General features: G+C 39.9%; 1 protein-coding gene across 1 annotated transcript in view; it reads right to left on the bottom strand.

Annotated features, from left to right (window-relative positions):
• tet2 (tet methylcytosine dioxygenase 2) overlaps positions 1-18,071 on the bottom strand; it is a 28,903-nt gene extending 10,832 nt beyond the window's left edge. Inside the window, exon 1 of the mRNA XM_071503405.1 lies at positions 17,644-18,071. The gene's annotated coding sequence lies outside the window, so the exon portion shown is untranslated. The remainder of the gene's footprint in view (positions 1-17,643) is intronic.
• Between the last annotated feature and the right edge of the window lie 448 nt (positions 18,072-18,519).

The raw sequence follows: 18,519 nt of genomic DNA, 5'->3' as shown, positions 1-18,519 counted from the left end.
TTCATTAGTTATAATACCAAAAGACAGAATATATTTAACAAAACATAAGTCTAGTTGATTAAAGGCAGTAGGATGCAAGGTTAATGTCCCAGATGGTAGATGGGAGGAGGAGTTGGCTGCTCGTCAGCTGTTGTCGTATTCCTCACCCTTACTACATTGTGATGTCAAGTATGCAAATACAATTCGGTTCCCAAGTTTGAGGCCTTTGTTATCAGGACTAAACTCTAGCATTGTGTCATGAAGTTATAATGAGTACAGAATCTAGACTCACCCCCACAAATGTTTCCCACACTGACTTAATCATCCTGATAAATTTTTTTTTGCTTAATGGTTTTTCAGTTTGACAAAGAACGTCTGCCAAATGAGTGTAAATTAATTAAATATTGGAGGAGTCAGTTCCAAGAATGAACCCCAAAACTCAAAATAACGGTTTGGTTGCAAAATGTGGGTGAATATTTGACATGTTAATCTAAATTAGTTTTTCTGTCTAGTCTCAGCTGAGCAGTAATTGTAGCATTTACAATTCATGACAATTCAATTTTGCATGAATGTCAACACTATTTACAGAATTTAAAGGTACATTAAAAAGTAGTTAAATAAAACTGAAAAAGAACAAGTTTTGGATTTTTATAACATTGGAACTCTGAGTCTAGTGACAAAGTAATATAAGTAATAAAAGTGATGTGTGGAAAATAAGATCACTAAAGAAGGTTAAGCAGCAAGCTGAGCTTATGGTTTCATTTTGCTTTCCCTGTCCTCTCTCACTCTCTCCCTCTGCCAAAAGCAAATAGATTCCAGTGATTCAGAATATTGATTTCTGTCTGCCGCCCTCCATTATTAATGCATGTCACATCCGCAGCATCTGCAAAACAATTGCAGTGTGCAGGCACAAAGAGCCGCAGTCTAATCCATCATAATTATGAGCAACTCTCCTGCAGATGCTAAAGGAATGGGCAGCTGATGAGCACCAAGAGGGGCCAAGATTCAGTGTTTACTGTTAAAGTAAAAGATTTGGTGGTGAAACTGAGAGAGAAACCAATTGTACTGATTATTCAGATTCAAAGATTCTGAATAACCTTTGCAGGGAATTCAGACATACATACATTATATGCACAAACCTGTCATTCAAATTCATTTTACTTCTCTTCCTCCTCCCATAGTTACATTAGTATCTTGCGCGCATCCATGTCCGTTTACTGCTTAAGTTTATTTACCTGGTTTTGAGTCTTCACTGACTTCAAGATTTTAAATTTAGCCTGTAGTGATCAATATCAAATGCAATATTTGCTCTTTGCAAAAACGCTGTGCATTTCCCTGAGCATTATTTTCCTACATATGTTGAAGATGAGATAAGATGCATTTTCCTGACTTTATTACTCTAAGCACCCTACAGCATCACAACCACTGTCTACTCTGAATACTTGCAGAAATTTGAAACAATTTGTTGGGTCTGAAAAGTATTTGAGACTTTTTGATCATAATAACTTATGAAAGCTGAGTTATTATAGGTTATTATAAAATGGCAAGACATTTTACAAATGCAACAGAGATTATTACCAGATCCTAATAAATTGATAAATACCAGCTACCTAAAAAAAATCCACTTTCACATCACCTATTTGTTAATGTTAAAACCTTTGGGATTGGGTTGAATGAAGTTACTTGATGGTAACAAGTGTTAGATGTGTTAAATGCCTATGCCAATGTTACTTAAGTAAACACAGTAGGCATATAATGAGACGTTGTGTCATAACTCATCATTTTTCACACTACACGTCTATTGGTCAAAATGGAGAGACAGTATCACTTAGTCCTTATTTCATGGATTTCCAAGACAGAGGCCAATATATTGTGTAAGGAAATGGTTACATCTGCAACTTTTCCTGATTTATGTTCCTAGACATTCAAGTTGGCCAAGCACAGTTTGTGTACTTTAAAAGTAAATAATGTCTTTGGAGCCCTGAGTGAAGCCTTGGGTCACAACTGCCGGCTGCTATGTTCAAGTTCAGAAAAATATGCTATGCAACCTTTGAAAACATAATTGGATCCAGCTTTAGATTCCCACAACAGCCCTCCTGTTAATGTAAACCAACTATAGGCTCACTATAGGCACTGACTGATGTTTGGGGGGGGGGGGCGAGAAAAAAAAAGGGTAAATGTTTGAGGTACTGTATGGCATGTTTCATTTGGCATAATCGTGCTCCATCACTGAGACTGATTATCACATCTGGAACCAGTTACAGCTGCTTATGATTCTGGCAAAAAGAGCTGTCGTCTTCAAAGGACATGTTTTAGCCAAAGCCTGATAACCTACTTTGAAAAATGTTTGTGTCTGTATAGTATCCATTTCAACCACAAAATGCATGGCTTTTTAAAGAAAAATCTTCTATTAATTATGTACACTGTGTCACTCAATAAAGCTGTAAACCATGGTAAGATTCAGTAATGTTTGCCAATTCATGGAAATGTCTAAAATACAAGTGAATTAGATTTGACTGTACAGATTGGTCATATAGGTTAGAAAATAATAAGCAAAAGAGCACTTGTATTTAATATATTAAACTACACATAAAAGAAAGAAATTGCAGAAGTTTCTTTGAAGGTCTTAAAATGGAGTGTCTGCAGCTTCAGAAGACATGAATTTTGGGTGACAAAAACTTTGAAAAAAGTTTCAAAACTTTCAAAAAGTTTTCATTTCATAAGTAGTTCAAGACCTCATGATACTGTGCTGACACAGTACTTATGATCAGGTTCCTATTTTCCTTAACTGCATTGTCCAACCTGGTCAAGATGACAAAAAAGTCACTCCTCTGCAGTTATAGCCCAGTCAACCGCCTGGACCAGGACAATCTACACAGAAAACTGTGAGGCTAAGCTCTGCCCAGGCTGGTCACCATAATGATCTCCTTCCCTGTGTCAGTCACCCCTCCAGGACATTAGCAGCCCTCCAGACCCCCAAAGTCAGAGTGCTAAATCTCCCACTAACGAGCCAAGCTGTTACACGGCTGTCTGGAAGCTCCCACCTTTGTCACAACAGAGAAGCCAGCTGCCTGTTTGCAGGTGGAAGAGGGAAGCACCACACTGGAAACAAAGACAGCTCTCAGGTCAATGGCTGCAAAAAAGAGCCTGAAAGCTGTCTTTTCATCTGTGATGGATGAAAAGTTGGCATCTTGCATCCCAAACATCGAATTTTTCTTGTAGGAAAATTGCCTTGTTAGCTTGATGCCATTATCCTGCTGTTGTCCTATCCAATTTGAAAGGTTGTCGTAAAACAGAAGACAGGAGAAATAGTATCTAAACCGCAACAAAATGGGAAACACAACAGAAGTCATAAGCTGTTGACACATCACTTAAATAGAGCTACTATGCATCTACCATTAAACAGATAGCGGTAATGAAAACCATACTGTATATGTCATTGTTTCAGAATTTACATCATTAAAAAGATTACATACATAAAATGATTTGGTTCATGACTGATCTAAAAAACATGCCTCTAAACTCCCCTGTGTAATGTCTTTTGTAATGAAATGTGACTCCACTGTCACTGACAACTCACATAAAATGACTATTATAAAATAGGCAAGTTTAAACCGTAAATTCTATGAATAAAACTATTCATAAATTTGAAAGTTATACTGAGAGAGTGCTGGAAACTGAAGATGAAACGTCTCGAGCTGCTTGGGCAACAAGTTGCAGAACTAATCTCCTTTCTGCTGCTGTCAGACACAGACGGATGTAAAATGCCACAGCGGGATACCAGCACCGGCATTGTAATCAGAAGTGACACAGAGCCTCTTTATGATTATGTCAAAGTTATTAAAATTGAAATGTGTTATTTTGACAAATGGGTAAGCAAAAACCACATTGGCAGTTGTGCAATGTGCAAGGCTCCATTGGATGAATGGCATATGGTCTTTGCATAATGCATCTTTATTCATACAATGTGATGTTTGGATGTCAGTAGCAGATCTGCTAATTTTATAATGTGCTCTTTGAATTAGCATTGCTTTCTGTGCAGCTCTGAATTTAGTGCATAGAGTTACAGCTTAATTTAACAATTTCAATCTATATGGAAGCTGCAAACTGACCAGGAAAACAACTGACAATGATTAACAATGTGTATATGTTTTCCATTTGCCTATATTTCCCCCTGGATTTATAATATCCGCTTAAATACTAACTAAAAATACTTAACAACTCTTAACACACTATGGGAGAATCATTTTAACACAGTTTGGTTTGAGAAAAACTAATGCTCCCACCTTTTTTGCAGTCTGTCACATATAAAGCATCCGATCCCTGAAAACCTAACAGTAAGATAAGCGCGTGAATAACACTTCCCAAGCCCATGTGACCAGCTCCTTTGTTTTGTCTGGCTCTCAGTGCAGTCTGTAAATCAGTAACTATCAGTAACTAAGTCAAGAGGTGAGCACTGGTGCTAAGCTGCTCTCAGTGCAGCTCCATTCCTATGGGGACACTCCAGGGTTTACAAAGGACCGAACGGAGCCTAGCAGCTTGTCACAGTTGGATACACCCACACTGACAACAAAAAAAAAAAAAAAAAAAATCTTTGCAAACCCAGAACAAAGCCAGAGATCCCAGCTGAGTGTGTGCGCGCCTGTACGCGTACAAACACTCACACCAATTATGCAATATAAGTGTGAATTGAATGTGCTTGTTTAAAGACATTTGGAGTAGTAGGCTGAATTCTCTTCATTATTTATTAGATTCACAGAGAGATCTATTTTTGCTCCGGAAGCAGGGCACTAAACTAAACCAGAGGCACCGCGCTGCAGTGACTTTAGTGGGATGTCTGCTGGAAGTTATAAAGCTTTGATCTATTTTGGTTTTCTTTCTAGTAGCTAATGTCCACCAGGGAAATGAGCACTCTGTTTCAGTTTATGATATAACTCAACTTGCTTGGCTTGAACTGGATTCCTTAACAAAGCTTCCTTTCCCTCCAGATGTCAGTTTCTTTGTCTCTGTGTGCTTTTTGTTTGGTTTCCCTCTCTCTCCCACAGCCTCACCTACAATCCTCTGCCCTGTAATTATGCTTCAGGTTCCTCTGTACTTCTATCTACTTCCCTCCTGTTCAGCCTGTCATCTAGTCTGTGTAGTTATGAACCTGACTGCTAAGTGCTGTTGTAGAAATCTAGACAGTCATTGCCCAGAGTTACTGCCTATGCTAAGCTATGTATTTGCTGGCATTAACAGCCGGTCAGTTGCTTTAGTGCTCTGAAGCCCGGGGGCAAGGATGGACTCATGGACACAGTGTGATCAGTGTTGTAAAACAATGGACACAGTTTGCACAAGAGTCATTTAAGGGCAGCAGTTAATGCACATGACAGTGGAGCCATATTTTAACAATTAAGTGTATTGTTTTTAATGTAGCTTTGCTTTACCGAATCCAAGCACATGCAACTTGTTTCAGTTTGTCCACTGGCTTGCTAAAATATCATCTTCTTGTCCATAATAGAATAACTGGAATGTAAAAAAAAAAAAAAGAGCCACAAATCATAGGTACTATGGATATTTATCCTCATCTCCTCCAGTAGCACAAGGCATTGTCTTTATAACACTAGTGTAACAAAGCTTAATGCACTGGCCTCGCACTGTGTTTTTTGTTATTTCCAGAGAGAGCCAGTGAAATATGAGAGCTGCCATAGTAGATGGGGTCTATTTGGCGTGACTTGGCAGCCGTATGTGACATTCACCACTAACGACAGCTGCTGGGAGACTCAGGTCTCTGCACTTTCAGGTTGAGACCTAGGCAGCTGGGCTAAGGAGCCCTGTTGTCGAAGGGAGAGAGCAGGGAGATGTAGGGCAGCCCTGTAAATCAAACACCCACTTGCCGAGCCACACCGCTGTTTTGCAGAATAGTCACAAGAATAAGCCATAATCTCAAGTGTACATTTCCTTTTCTTTGGTGAAACAGGCCCATTTGCATTTTCCTGTTTGAAAGATAAGAACATGGAGCATGCATCGAGTCCAGACACCATAAATTTTCAGAGCACTTACTAAAGGTGAAACCCATATGCCTCATGAAATGTGTTCTATACTAATACTCATCCTAATATCACTTGACTGAATATTATGACTTTTACAAACTGTAACTTAACTACTAAAACTGTAACTATAAGTACTATAACTCAATGCTAAGCCATACAACATCAAAGCATATAACATTCACCCAGCTGAGCTTGACAACAGTCAGTATTAACAGTTAATTATCAACTTGTCCGATATTTATAGTGAGTAGCAACTATCACTTGCTACGAGAACTTTAGCTAGTCACTTAGCCAACAGCATTGCTACCTGTTTTATTAACTATAAGCATTAAAACACAACTGATAGTATTGATAATGTACTGATGAAAAGTGAAATCCAGTCTTGATATTTGTTTCATAAAACTCAGACTTTAATTTAATTGTAAATGAAAATATCAATACATAATGAAAATCGGTTTACTGGTAAGAATTTCTTAAAAGTAGAGTTACTTCTACTGGTGAAATGCTTTTGAACATTTTCTAGTGTATTTAATGCCCCAGACTATACATATGTAATGTATGTAACACTTGAACATGGTACAAAATAAATTCACCAAAAGCAGAAAATGAATGTAGAATGTATGAACCTCATTGGAGCCCTTACTTAGATTTTAGAGATGAACTAACCTCTCATATCTTATATAAACAAACATAAAGGCAAGTCATGACATGGTAAAACCAAGTCCTTGTTTGTAACATCAGTTTTGGTAATGTTGTAATGGCTGTATATGTTGACAGACTGGAGTTAGACAGTTCAGATTGCATGCAGCAGAGCTGTGAGTGAAACTTCATCCTTAGCAACCCCTACCAGTCTAATTAGGTCAGATGACTTGCATTCTACAGTGTTTCAAATCCCTCCAGCAAATATAGAGCTGGACTCACTGCTCTGTAAACCTCATGACCTCTGACAACATTTTCACAACTCTGTACTCCAGCTAGATCTCTGTTGTTTACGGAGCGTAAACAACAGAGATCTAGACTCAAAAACAGTACACAAGCTCTTAAAGATAATCAGACTGTATTTCTGCTGTTGTCAAACTATGTGTAATAGGTCTAGTCTGTAATGAAAGATCATTAAACAGCCTGAAACAGCTCTCTCGACAAAGACAAGAGGACTCTTAATCAAATGCATTTGCCCTATTTAAGACATCGTTTGATTATTCCTTTTGACATCTGTCTAGGCTTTTTGAATTATGACAGTTCATGACACATGGCTGGCTCCATGAATGGAGGGGGTTGACTCCACTGGAGAGTTTTGGGGAAAAGTTAAAGGGGTTTGCCTGGAAAGTCTGGAAGGTCGTAACGCACCATGTCATAAAGCACGATGTGAAGTAAAGTGTTACTAACGGTCAAATGATCAGGCACCGTAGGACAGATGTTTATTCATGTTCTGGATCTCACAGAGCCTCGCAGTCAGGCACCTAAACACTTGTGATTTATGTCACATGGCACACTCATGCAGTGTGTACAATGCACAATACATGGTTGCTGGGGCTTTCTCTCTCTTTCTTTCTTCTTATCAGTCTGAAAGTAGGATACCCTCCACCCTGCATAAGAAACAGAAGCCCCCCTGTCTTCACTCATTTCTATAATCCTCCAAATTTACATTCTTGGCAGATCATTGTAACATTTTCTTTGCAGTGCTTTTTGTCACATGAAGAACCTTAGCAACGTGTGGCGCCTACACTGTGATAGCACTCCAGCCAACAGGGATAGAGGAAATATCTAAACAAATTAAACATGAAAGTAAAATCCGGAACAAAAAACCAAGATAAAAGTCGACCACACACATTTGTCAGAGCTCTGCGCCGTCCCGCCATTTCCTCTTTTGTCAGATCAGAGCGACACATCTTTCTCTTTTCCCTTAAAGGAAAACATTTTGGGAAATATGCTTGTTTGCTTACATGCTGTGCGTTACATGAGAACAATGCCACTCTCATGCCTGTACTCTAAATATAAAACTGTTTCAATGTTAGATTTTTGTATGGATTAAAGAAGCAAGACATAACCTATTCATTAATGAGCTTTAGAGGAACTGATAAGTTTGGTTACAAAGCCAGGCTAGTTGCTCTCACCTTTTTCCAGTCTTTGTGCTAAGCTAGGCTAACTGGCTGCTGGCTGTGGCGCCATGTTTACCGTACAGACATCAAGGTGGTATCAATCTTCTCATCTAATTCTTGGACACTAAAGAAATAGAAACAAGCACATTTTCCAGAATGTCCAAGTATTGCTTTTAAACTGCAAGGTATTCTGACATGTTAAGGTGTAGGCACAGTTTTAGACCATGCCTGTGCACCAGCTTTTATTGATATGCATAAAGCTTTATGTCCCTAACAGTTGGTCCATCTCGTCTGCCTCATGTTTGGGGCTTCTGTTTGACATTAAGATGTGGTGATCTTTTGTATTGGTAACCTAATCAATGCAGATACATGTGTGGGGTATTACCAGGAATGCAGAGGCTTGAGGATCTGATTCATGTTGGTTTCATTAATGAAAACAAAGGTTGCTGCATGAGGAACCTGACTTTGCACTGTACATCCTCAGGTCTAGATTTTCTGTCAGGTAGAGCAGTGCAGTTTCCTGTTGATGCTCACTGTGGGCTAATCACTAAGTTGTGTGATGCAATGATGGCTGCATAACATGACAGGAGCAACAGACCTCCGTTTTTCTTCCCACTTCTCTTTCCCCTTTCTTCTCCCTCATTGACTGACCAAAATCAGTGCAGCTCTGCAGGTAAATCAGCTCTCTGAGAAATTAAATCCCAATGAACAAACTACTCTGTCTTTCAATTAAGTAGCATGTGAAAATCTCCTTACATCTGAATGGGATGCATTGTATCAGTCATATTCACACCATGTAGCAATCTAGTCTTATTTTCAAGGCCCTTTTTCCAAAGTGCTGTGGGGTTTTCAGTGATAAATGTACACAAGTACATGTAAATTCTATTTGGCATCTTGATTTTGTTCTTTGAATCTGAAGACAAGATTAATAGATTACCACAGAAACGCAGAGGACGTACACTTTTGTTAGTAATTTCTTCCCTAGAGAGCCTCCTCCTCCCCCTCCACAAGAAAAAGGAATCTGTACAATCTACATTGTTCTTTATGTCTAATGCAAGACAGATGTGGCCGACTCGTGGAGATTCCTACTGCAGTCTTTGTGCCTCCACAGCTTTTTTGTCTCTTTGCCTTCTTTGATTTTATTTTGACAATGATGACTGCATACCCTAGTATCAAGATGATGCAATAATAACTACAACAACTACTTTTTAACTACATGATTCACAAAGTCTAAAATGATCCAGATGGAATGTGAAGCTGAAACCTCCAGCAACTGAATCTAAAGACACAACAGTAAGAAGTGCCATACTTATTTGGTAAGCTGGTACCTGCCCTAAGTTAAAATAATAAACCAAGAGAGGGAAAAGATGGGAGAGATTATCTGGAACCATGATAATAAGCCACATCTAAGTGCTCATTAGCTATAATTAAGATCGGTGTCAACTCTAATTCCAGGATTGTTTGATAAAGATGTACTGGGTTCAGTGGGCTTTGTCTTTGTGGAGCTCAGTAAGCGGTGAGCAAGACATAAAATATATTTACTCGTAAAGAGCCACAGGGTTCTCCTCTGAGGAACGTAGGAGTAGGTGATTTGTAGCAACCTATAAAGGACCCGAGGACATGGCTGGTTTTGTTTTGTTGAGTCTAGTTTTCATGGCAGAGGTTGAACTGGCTGAACTGCTGACAGTTGTTACTTGAGACAGTCCACATTGCGGATCCAGAGACTAACAGACAAGTCCTTCATAACCTTTGAATTAGATACAGAAGTTCAAAGAAGTGACTCAGAATTTGTATATTAGCACACATTATATCACTGAACATGAGACATGACAAATTGACATAGCATTGGTATGAATAACTCAACAGCTTTTGTTGTAAGGGATAAACCCCACCTCTGTACATTTCTGATACAACTTGTTTAGCAGGTACTCACAACTGCACTCACAACAATTACACACAAAACATCGTGCTGTCATGTGCTACTACACCTGGTCTCCTTAATTCATTTTTGTGTTTTTCTGGAACATCTGCTTAAAAGCCTAATGAAAGGCTGAACAGTAATGTATTTCTTTCATTATTTTTTTTGTTTTAACGCAGAAATATAATAATTTGACTAATACTGAAACTTTCCAAGTGACTGCTGATAAAGGGCTACAGTGTTGTCAGAGATCATATCTATTAACCAGCAGTTTTGCTGTAAATATAAACTCTTCCAGTGAAACAGTGCCTTAGCTCAGAGGCCTTTATATTCATGTCAGTGTAGAATGTTTCCTAGAAAAGGTCAACCCTGATAGTAGAGAGCAGTTGAACATTAGCCCAGATCTGACTTCAGGAACCTGTTAGTCTTGGATTTTTCCTGTTTAATCAGCACCGCCTGAGAAGAAACTCTGTGCAAAGTTTACGCACAGAGTCTAAACCTTTTCCCTGTACCTTCAAGCTGCATCACATGGAGCCTCTAATGAAGAAACGGGTGGAAATCTGGCATTCTTGTTGGGGTGTTGGGTGGATCTTCTGAGCGTACAAACCCACTAAGCTGCCCCCCCAAACCCTCACAATCCTGACTTTTCCTTCCAAGCAGCCTGTCCCTTTTTGCCCTCCAAACCCTTGTCTATGCAACAGTCAATATATCTGACTAACTTGATGAACTGTGTGCAGAGCAAAGTTAATTTCTTTCAGAGTAGATGGTAGCCATGGCGACCATCTTATGAGCACTCCAAAGCCCATCTGGTCTAAACATTACCCCAGCATGGCTGACTGCAGACTAGGTTGCTTTGCTGTGGTGTGCACATGTGCTTTATGCATTGATCCTGCCAGTAAATCAATAGCGCCACATATTCAGAAACCTACATTTGCACTTGTGCAGATCAACACAGCCCACTGTCTTCTGAATTATGGTTGCACTAATTGTATTGTATTGTGTATTAGTGAAGTAGTAAAGGGAAGAAAGACTTAATATTGAAGTTTTCGTCTTTAGTCATCTTGTCATCCACTACACTGGAAAACCCATCCACAAAGCGATGTACCAACGCTGATTCCCATGTTTCCTCAGGTCGCCCTCCAGCTTGCAAGTCTTGGCATGTGATTAACTCACAGGCACATTTATTTAGCAAATAATTCCTCTCTGTTTGCATGATCCAGATCCAGACCAACTTCCAGTTAAACAGGAAGCGGAGGTGAACAGTAAACAGAGCAAAGGGAAACATTATTGTAGGAGGGATATTTAAACATGGCACACAACATGGCAGTGAAGGAATTCTAAATGGGCTCCATACCAGGGCAGATTTCAGTTTTATGGAAGACTGAGGTACATATAGGGGGTTCATTGTAAACAAAAAGCCATGCAGGTTTGGCAATCACTACTTTCTTTCCCCTCCTATTCATCACATGTGAAGGCAAACATATATTGTAGCAGTGCCTGGAATAATTTTGAATGAGAAAAATTTGCTATGAGCTCTTTTGTCATCTGGAAAGTGAACATAGTGATATTCTTTCCCTCATTGGTTTCTAAGCAGCCTGACCTAAGCCGCTGTTGCTAAGCGCCCTCTTTCCCTCCACTGAGTGTGAGGCACGTGACTCTCATTGAATAGAAATCACAAATCCTTCTGAGTGAGGGATATTTTCTGTGATTCATGGCTTCACTGTAAGGACGTAGGCTATAAACCCTTCACCGCATTTCTCACACTCAGCAATTCATCAGCAACTATTAGATCTGTGTATTGTTTTAGTGTTCCCTTAAAGACAAAATATGTTATTCAAATATGGCTGTGCTTCAGGAATAATCAGTCAAGTTCTGCCATGCAGATTGGCGTTTTTACTGCACAGGAAACTGTATTTGTACAAACCTTTTCTGGACAATTGTTATTTTGGTTGGAAAGCTGGTATTGCAAACTGAATGAATGTAAACTGTTTGTGAATGCTGGCTATCATCCCATCCAGGAGTCTCTATTCATTCAGACCCAGAGCTAAAATCAGATTTTGAGACTTTCCCAATACAAATACATATATGGACGCAAAACCAGCCAGATTGTCATTGAGCAGTCCAACTCGGAAAGACACCAGCTGCTGCGCTCGTACATTCCACTTAGGAAACCTAATATTGAGCCTGAGCCACTTGAAGCCCTCAGAAATAGTTAGTGATGTCATTCAAAGCCTTTGGTAGGGTTACGCTTCTAAATGACATTCAGGACCAGCTGTCTGTCTTTGTGCTCCTTGTGTAGACAACAGGGGTCCATGAGGCCTAACCTTTTCAATGACAGCTCCTATCAGTAACAACGTCCATATCTGACAGCCATTTTAGAGAGGGACAAACAGCCATCAGAAGCAGTTGTTTGGATCACCATGGACCCCTTTGAGATTGCGCTATCATGACAAAGCTTTGCATGTCATGTGATGGAGGCATTAGCTATAGAAATTGCATTTCAGATATTGATCTAGACTAGCCATTTTTTTTGACAGAGGATGAATTCTGATGAGTTATATTGTCCTGAAAACAAACTTTTTCCCAATGAACCTTTCAGGATTAGACCTCTTGAAAAGGTTCCTCATTGTGACAGAATTGATTTAAGTGGAACTGACTGACCTCTATACATTTTGACATTAGAGTCTTACCAAGGGTCAGATCCTAGCATGAGGTTAAGTCACTTTTCAAGATTTCTAAGGCATATTGACGGCCAGTTTGCTACCTCATGGCCTTGTTTGAAAAGCCACCTCATGGTTGGTAAAGAGGCATTTTCCACTCTCCAACACTGAAACACCAACATTTTTTTGTCTGCAACTGTTCAACTTGTTGACTGATAGATGAATATTTTTTTTTTACCTCCCAAGAACTCTAGCTCTATTTCAATTGCACTTACATTCACAAAAGATTATTTTTACTACTACAATCAGCCCTGGATTCTTGTCAAAGCAAGTTTTCTCAACAATGAAATAAATCATGTAAAGCAGTGCAACGATGGAAAGTGTCTCTATAGAGTAAAATGTGTCTTTGCCAATGTCTGGGTACATTTAGGTGTTTGTATGTACTACATGCATTGAGTTTTCTGATGACACTGTCCATGAAACATTACCAATATTGTAATTTTGGTCTTAAAAGATTACCTAAAAGCTGGAACTTTAAAGGGAGATTATGAAATCATCTGATTTCACAGGAAAGTTTACAGCCAGTTAACTCTCCTGATTTGCCACTGTTAGGGCATTCACCTTCGCAGGAGCTATTCGCTATTAAAGTGGCATCAACATAAGAAAAGGCCGGCTCTCACTCTCGCCACGTTCTCGAGCACAGGCGCTGTTGTGGCTCTGGCTCTTTTTTCGTTTCTTTTTTCTATGCTTAACTTCTGGTAGCGGAACCGGCGAAAACAGCATCCAAGAAGATTTTCCAAGCATAGGAGGAGCGTGCCGGCGAGAAGCGGGAAGAGATGCTATTCGCTTTGGGGCGGTTACGTAACATCTCACTTGCCTCTCTCTCTGCGGAATGCCAGGATAGTGTTTGTAAACAGAGCGGCCATGTGCATGTGCTCACGTGGAGGAAGGTTTTGAGTCGCTGCCCTCGCTGTCTCACCCCTGAGGTAAACCCTGACATCGATACATGCTCACAGGGCCAGCAACACTCCCTCCGGCCCTGTGCCACTCAAACAGAGCCTTATCACTCTCACTCCATAATTACGCCTCAGCCGGTTAACAACGTGCAGCCTCGTGGAAAAAGAAGGCCACAAGTCGTATTTGGGATTCACAGTTTGTCTGGTGTGGCAGTCACTGATAACATTTTTCTATTGCAGACTCATAAAAGCATTATAACTACTGCACATTTCCAACGATGACCAATAAACCACTCCCAAGCCATAATTACATCATAGTCTTTATAACAAGGTAGGACCTTCATGGGAAAGAAAGCTGAGATTCTTATTGGGGTGTTGGGTGGATCTGGTTTGGCAATTATTTTTGTGATATGGCTTCAGTTAATAGACATTCTTTTAAGTCCTTTTCGGAGAAGACAAGCACGTAACTCTCTCAAACTCACAATGACCCGTACAAAAAGAAATGATTCACAAGTCAAAAGAGCATTTGATACTGATCAGTGCATGCAGCATGGATGACTGTCCAGTAAATGGTTCATGCAAATAGTCTGTATTTAAACATTCTCCATCGAAACTCCAAAGGCATGGTTGAGATAAACACCATTCAACCTTATCCAGTAAACCCACTTTTTTTTTCTTTTGCACATTTTTCAGTGCTGCTTGGCTTTCATTACAAGAAAACTCACACAGCTGTGCATTATTAATGGTAAATGTATAAAAATCTGTGTAAAACAGTGACAACATTATCACACCCAGATTCCATTGCAGAAACAACTGATTGTGGTTTTGCTGCTTCTCCCTTGCTCCCTATAGAAAAACAACCCCCAATTGCAGACAGGAGGGAAATCAATATTGTAGAAATCAATACAACACTCAGTATCTCGCCATTTTGTCTCAGGAAAGCAGTCGAGAGCTATGACCAACCAGCCAGCCAGGTAGTGCAATCTAAAATGTCTTGCCTGCCACTGGGCCTGTTTCTCTGTGTCATTTGTGCAGCAGCCCCTGGCTGGAAATATGATGCGTGGGCTGGACAGAGGGTCAGAGGTGAGAGCTTGGGTAAGGGCTTGGGTATTGTAAGTGGACAGCATTGTTGTGGAACGCTACGGCAACCAGACATTCTTCCCAAAGGTGATATTGTCTTTCCCCTGGGAGTGACATAAAGGGGACTTACAGCCATGACGAAGGAGCAGTCCAACCGCACGGCTTTATCTGTAGGTGTGGATAGATGAGAGAAGCTATGTGCATGTGATTGATCTATCTGGCCCTTCCCCCACTCAGCCTCCTTATAGACCCATTAATGCTCTGGTGCCTTTTCAGCTGCTGATGTAACAGCAGCCATGCAGAGTCTCATGAAAACACCTCCAGTAAGATTGTGCTTTTTTTTAAATTTTTTCTATTTTATTATATGCAGGTCAGGATTAGCATGTGTAAATCCTGCATACAGTGCAAATGAACACAAAGGGGAACACAAATTGTACATCCAAACTATGACAACCAGTAATAATGTGCTTTCAGGAGTATGCAGTAAATTGGGTTAGATGCAATCCATCCAAAGATCTAGATATGCAGTAGATATAGAGTGGAATGTGATGCTGAATCTGCTTAAGGAGTAGTCAAAATAAATAGAGGAATCAAAAATAGTCTACTTGATACACAAGCTACTGAACTGCATTGTGACCTAGTTTGAGCTGTTCAGAGAAGAATCTTACAAATGTTATCTCTATGGTACGGTAAATAAAAACCACAAAAATCCAACTGGTATGACCTAATCTGGTCGTTTAGACGAAACATTATCTACATTATGAATGGGGCAATGGGATCACAACACACGCACACACACCCAAACATGTCTGCACACACACACACACACACACAAAAGCGTGGATCACCTGATCTCACGCAGTCACAACATACTTTATGACCACTATGGAGAACAGCACTGCTTAAGCACTGGTGTTGACACTACAGAGTCAATGACCATGCTTGCCATATCAAAACACTGTCATGCCATTGCGTCAGAGGGGCTCACCACCATTGTTGGTACAAAAGTTTCCTGACACTTCACGAGGAGTATAAATGGGATTCTCTTTCACTTACAAGCAGATACTTTTTTTTTAGGGTTGAGTGTGTGTTGTGTAAAGGCTACACACTCTGCAGGCATCCACAGGAATGCAACATGTAAACATAAGCATTTTAGAATAAACGCTTAATTCAAACATGGAAAGGGAACATTTGGCTGTTAGAGGATAACGTTACTCTTTTTTTTTTCCATCGTTATCCTTTCACAAGCATCTGACTTCATTTAGACTTCACCCTTTTTTTTATGCATGCATTTCACTCTGTAAATGTCACTCATTTCACCATGTCAATATTCAGTTGAAGTTTCAGAAAACTTCAGCATTGATTTGAAGTAAAACTTCAATCCTGCATTGCTCCTGTGGACAGCCCACACTGTTAAGCTACAATGCCCAATTAAAGGTCAGTCATTATTCTCCACCTTCCAGGCAAGGCCTTTATTTTGCTTTTTACCTGAGGCCATGCTGTAGCTACATTACGACTGTAGTCACTAGAATACACAAACCCAATACACAAACCTGAGGGAGATCAGTTATATTCTAATGGGTCATTCAGATGTTAATCTTGAAGTAGCACTTAGTGGATTCAGAAAAAAAACTAACAACAAATTAGCAATTTGCTAAATGGGATGAGCCCTAATGTCCTATAACGAATCTGAATTTACATATCATCATGTGTTTAACTACTGCATTTCTAAAGTGTACACATTCTCACACATAACCCTCAACTGACAGGTTATATGGGTGATTACATCACTGCTATCACTCTATCATTGTAGTTTATTTCTGGTATCCAGTATTAAGTCACCATGCTGCTATTCTAAAGTAATTCCTATAAAAAAAAGATTATACATTACACAGAGAAACACATTCCTCTTTGTAATGTCAACAATCTATTTACCAACAGCTCTGTTTCCAAAAGAACACATCCCTTGTTTAGCCTCAGAGTAGAGAAAAAAAAAAAAAAAGAAAAACCTGCTACAGAATTACCATTCTTGTTCCACCAGTTAATGGTGCAGTAGGATTGAGTTTCAGTTCCTTCAGAGCTTTCTGACCTTGTCTGCCTTCACTACACTCTGCCACTACTATTCTAATCTCTTTTGCTTCTCCTTAGGATTTTGCTTTGGTCTCCTCTTGTCATTCAGTGGTGAAAGCAATGAAAGCTGATTCACAAAGATACACAAAGCCAGAAGCTATTGCACTGCTGTGCTCTTACTGCTGGACATGTCCAGGTTAGACTTTTACTCTCCTACATATAGTCTCCCTCCTGAACAACACAAACAAACACTTACACAGCTATGGATATGGAAGTAAAAAGCCACAGATACAATACTACTAAACATCTGAACGTATTTAAAGAAAAATACTATCTTTCTGTAATAGCCATTAATTACACAAAAATGTAAAAAATGTGTTTCCTCTCTTAAAACAAATGCACTCATACAATAACACACATATAACATACTCACACACACCTTTAATAATATGTGCCTTACAAGAAAAAGCAAGGTTGAAATGTTAAGCAAAGAAAGACAGCACTATACAGGCATTTACATTATGCTTTAAGAAAAACTCTTGAACAAGCAGACTAAGTGCACCATTTTCTATGATGCACTCAAAAGCAGCAAGAATGTTGAGTGAACATTGAACACACAAGAAAACAGAGGTGTCTTTCCATTTTAGCTGGCAAAAAAAAAAGAAAGAAAGAAAATCGTCAGCCATGTTGGAGTAGCTTTATCTAATATCCCCTCCTTATTATGTTGGCTCTTGGTTTTACGGTGGGGGACATTTGCTACACCTCTCCTGATACAAAAAAACACCAAAAATACACCCAAGGTTAAAAGGGATCAGGATAAGAGTATTAACCCACTGAGAAAAGTCTTACCTCCTTTTTATGTCCCTCCACTTTGTAGAAATTCCAACAAACCGTCTGGATCTCCTCTTTAACAAATCCTAAAGGGCAGCCATCTTGCCTCCTTCTGTTCTTCTATGAAACAGACTATCCTCCACATCAATATTCATGGAAACCACTCTGACGTCGACTCTCATCATCAGGAGAAGCCCGGGTGTCGCTGTTTGCCGGCTTGAGAAGCACACTCATATGTGGCTCTAGTGTAAGGCAGCAGAGGCACGCAGAGTGGACAAGATGTTGTTGCAGGTCAGGGGGAAGAGCCTTGCTTTGCTGGCAAACTCAAATAATCACAAAATCACTTTTCCTGCTGAGTCCTTCCCACACAAAGAGACAGGTTTTCTTTCCCCCCTCTGCTCCCTCCTCTTTTTTTCTTCTTCCCTCAGCCGCACACAATAGTGAACAGTATGATGGCTACCCTAAAGCACTGGAGTGGATTCAGTGAGCAGGACAGGACTCCACCCCAGTGCACTATATGTTGAATATTGCACTGGTCTCAACGGTCTGACTGTAGTACCTCCACCCCCTTCCTTTTCTCAGACAGGAAGCCAAGTGACTCAGGGGGTTTTCCCTCCCTTTTCACTCTATCTATCTTGACTTCCTTCTTTCATTTTCTTTCTTCCTCTGCCGTAGGTTACAGGAGTTCCCCTTTGGTGTAACAGCACTCATTTTTGAGAGCATTACAGTAACAATCAGATGTGGCCAGAGTTTGGAGCCCGACCAGTTGAGCAATGTGCTCAATTCCAACGGCTGTGTCTTATTTTGGCATGCCTTGCCTGGCTGGCTGGCTCATTTTTTTAGTGGGGTGTAAGACAACTCTCCAGCCTGCATACAGACAGACAGCATAGTTTG

Source organism: Trachinotus anak, unplaced genomic scaffold (assembly GCF_046630095.1).
Source record: "Trachinotus anak isolate AG129_WGS33_773 ecotype Australia unplaced genomic scaffold, CSIRO_AGI_Tana_v1 ptg000019l, whole genome shotgun sequence".
In the NCBI taxonomy this organism is placed as follows: domain Eukaryota; kingdom Metazoa; phylum Chordata; class Actinopteri; order Carangiformes; family Carangidae; genus Trachinotus; species Trachinotus anak.
The sequence above is the reverse complement of the archived record's forward strand: the minus strand, read 5'-3'. Positions and strand labels throughout refer to the sequence as shown.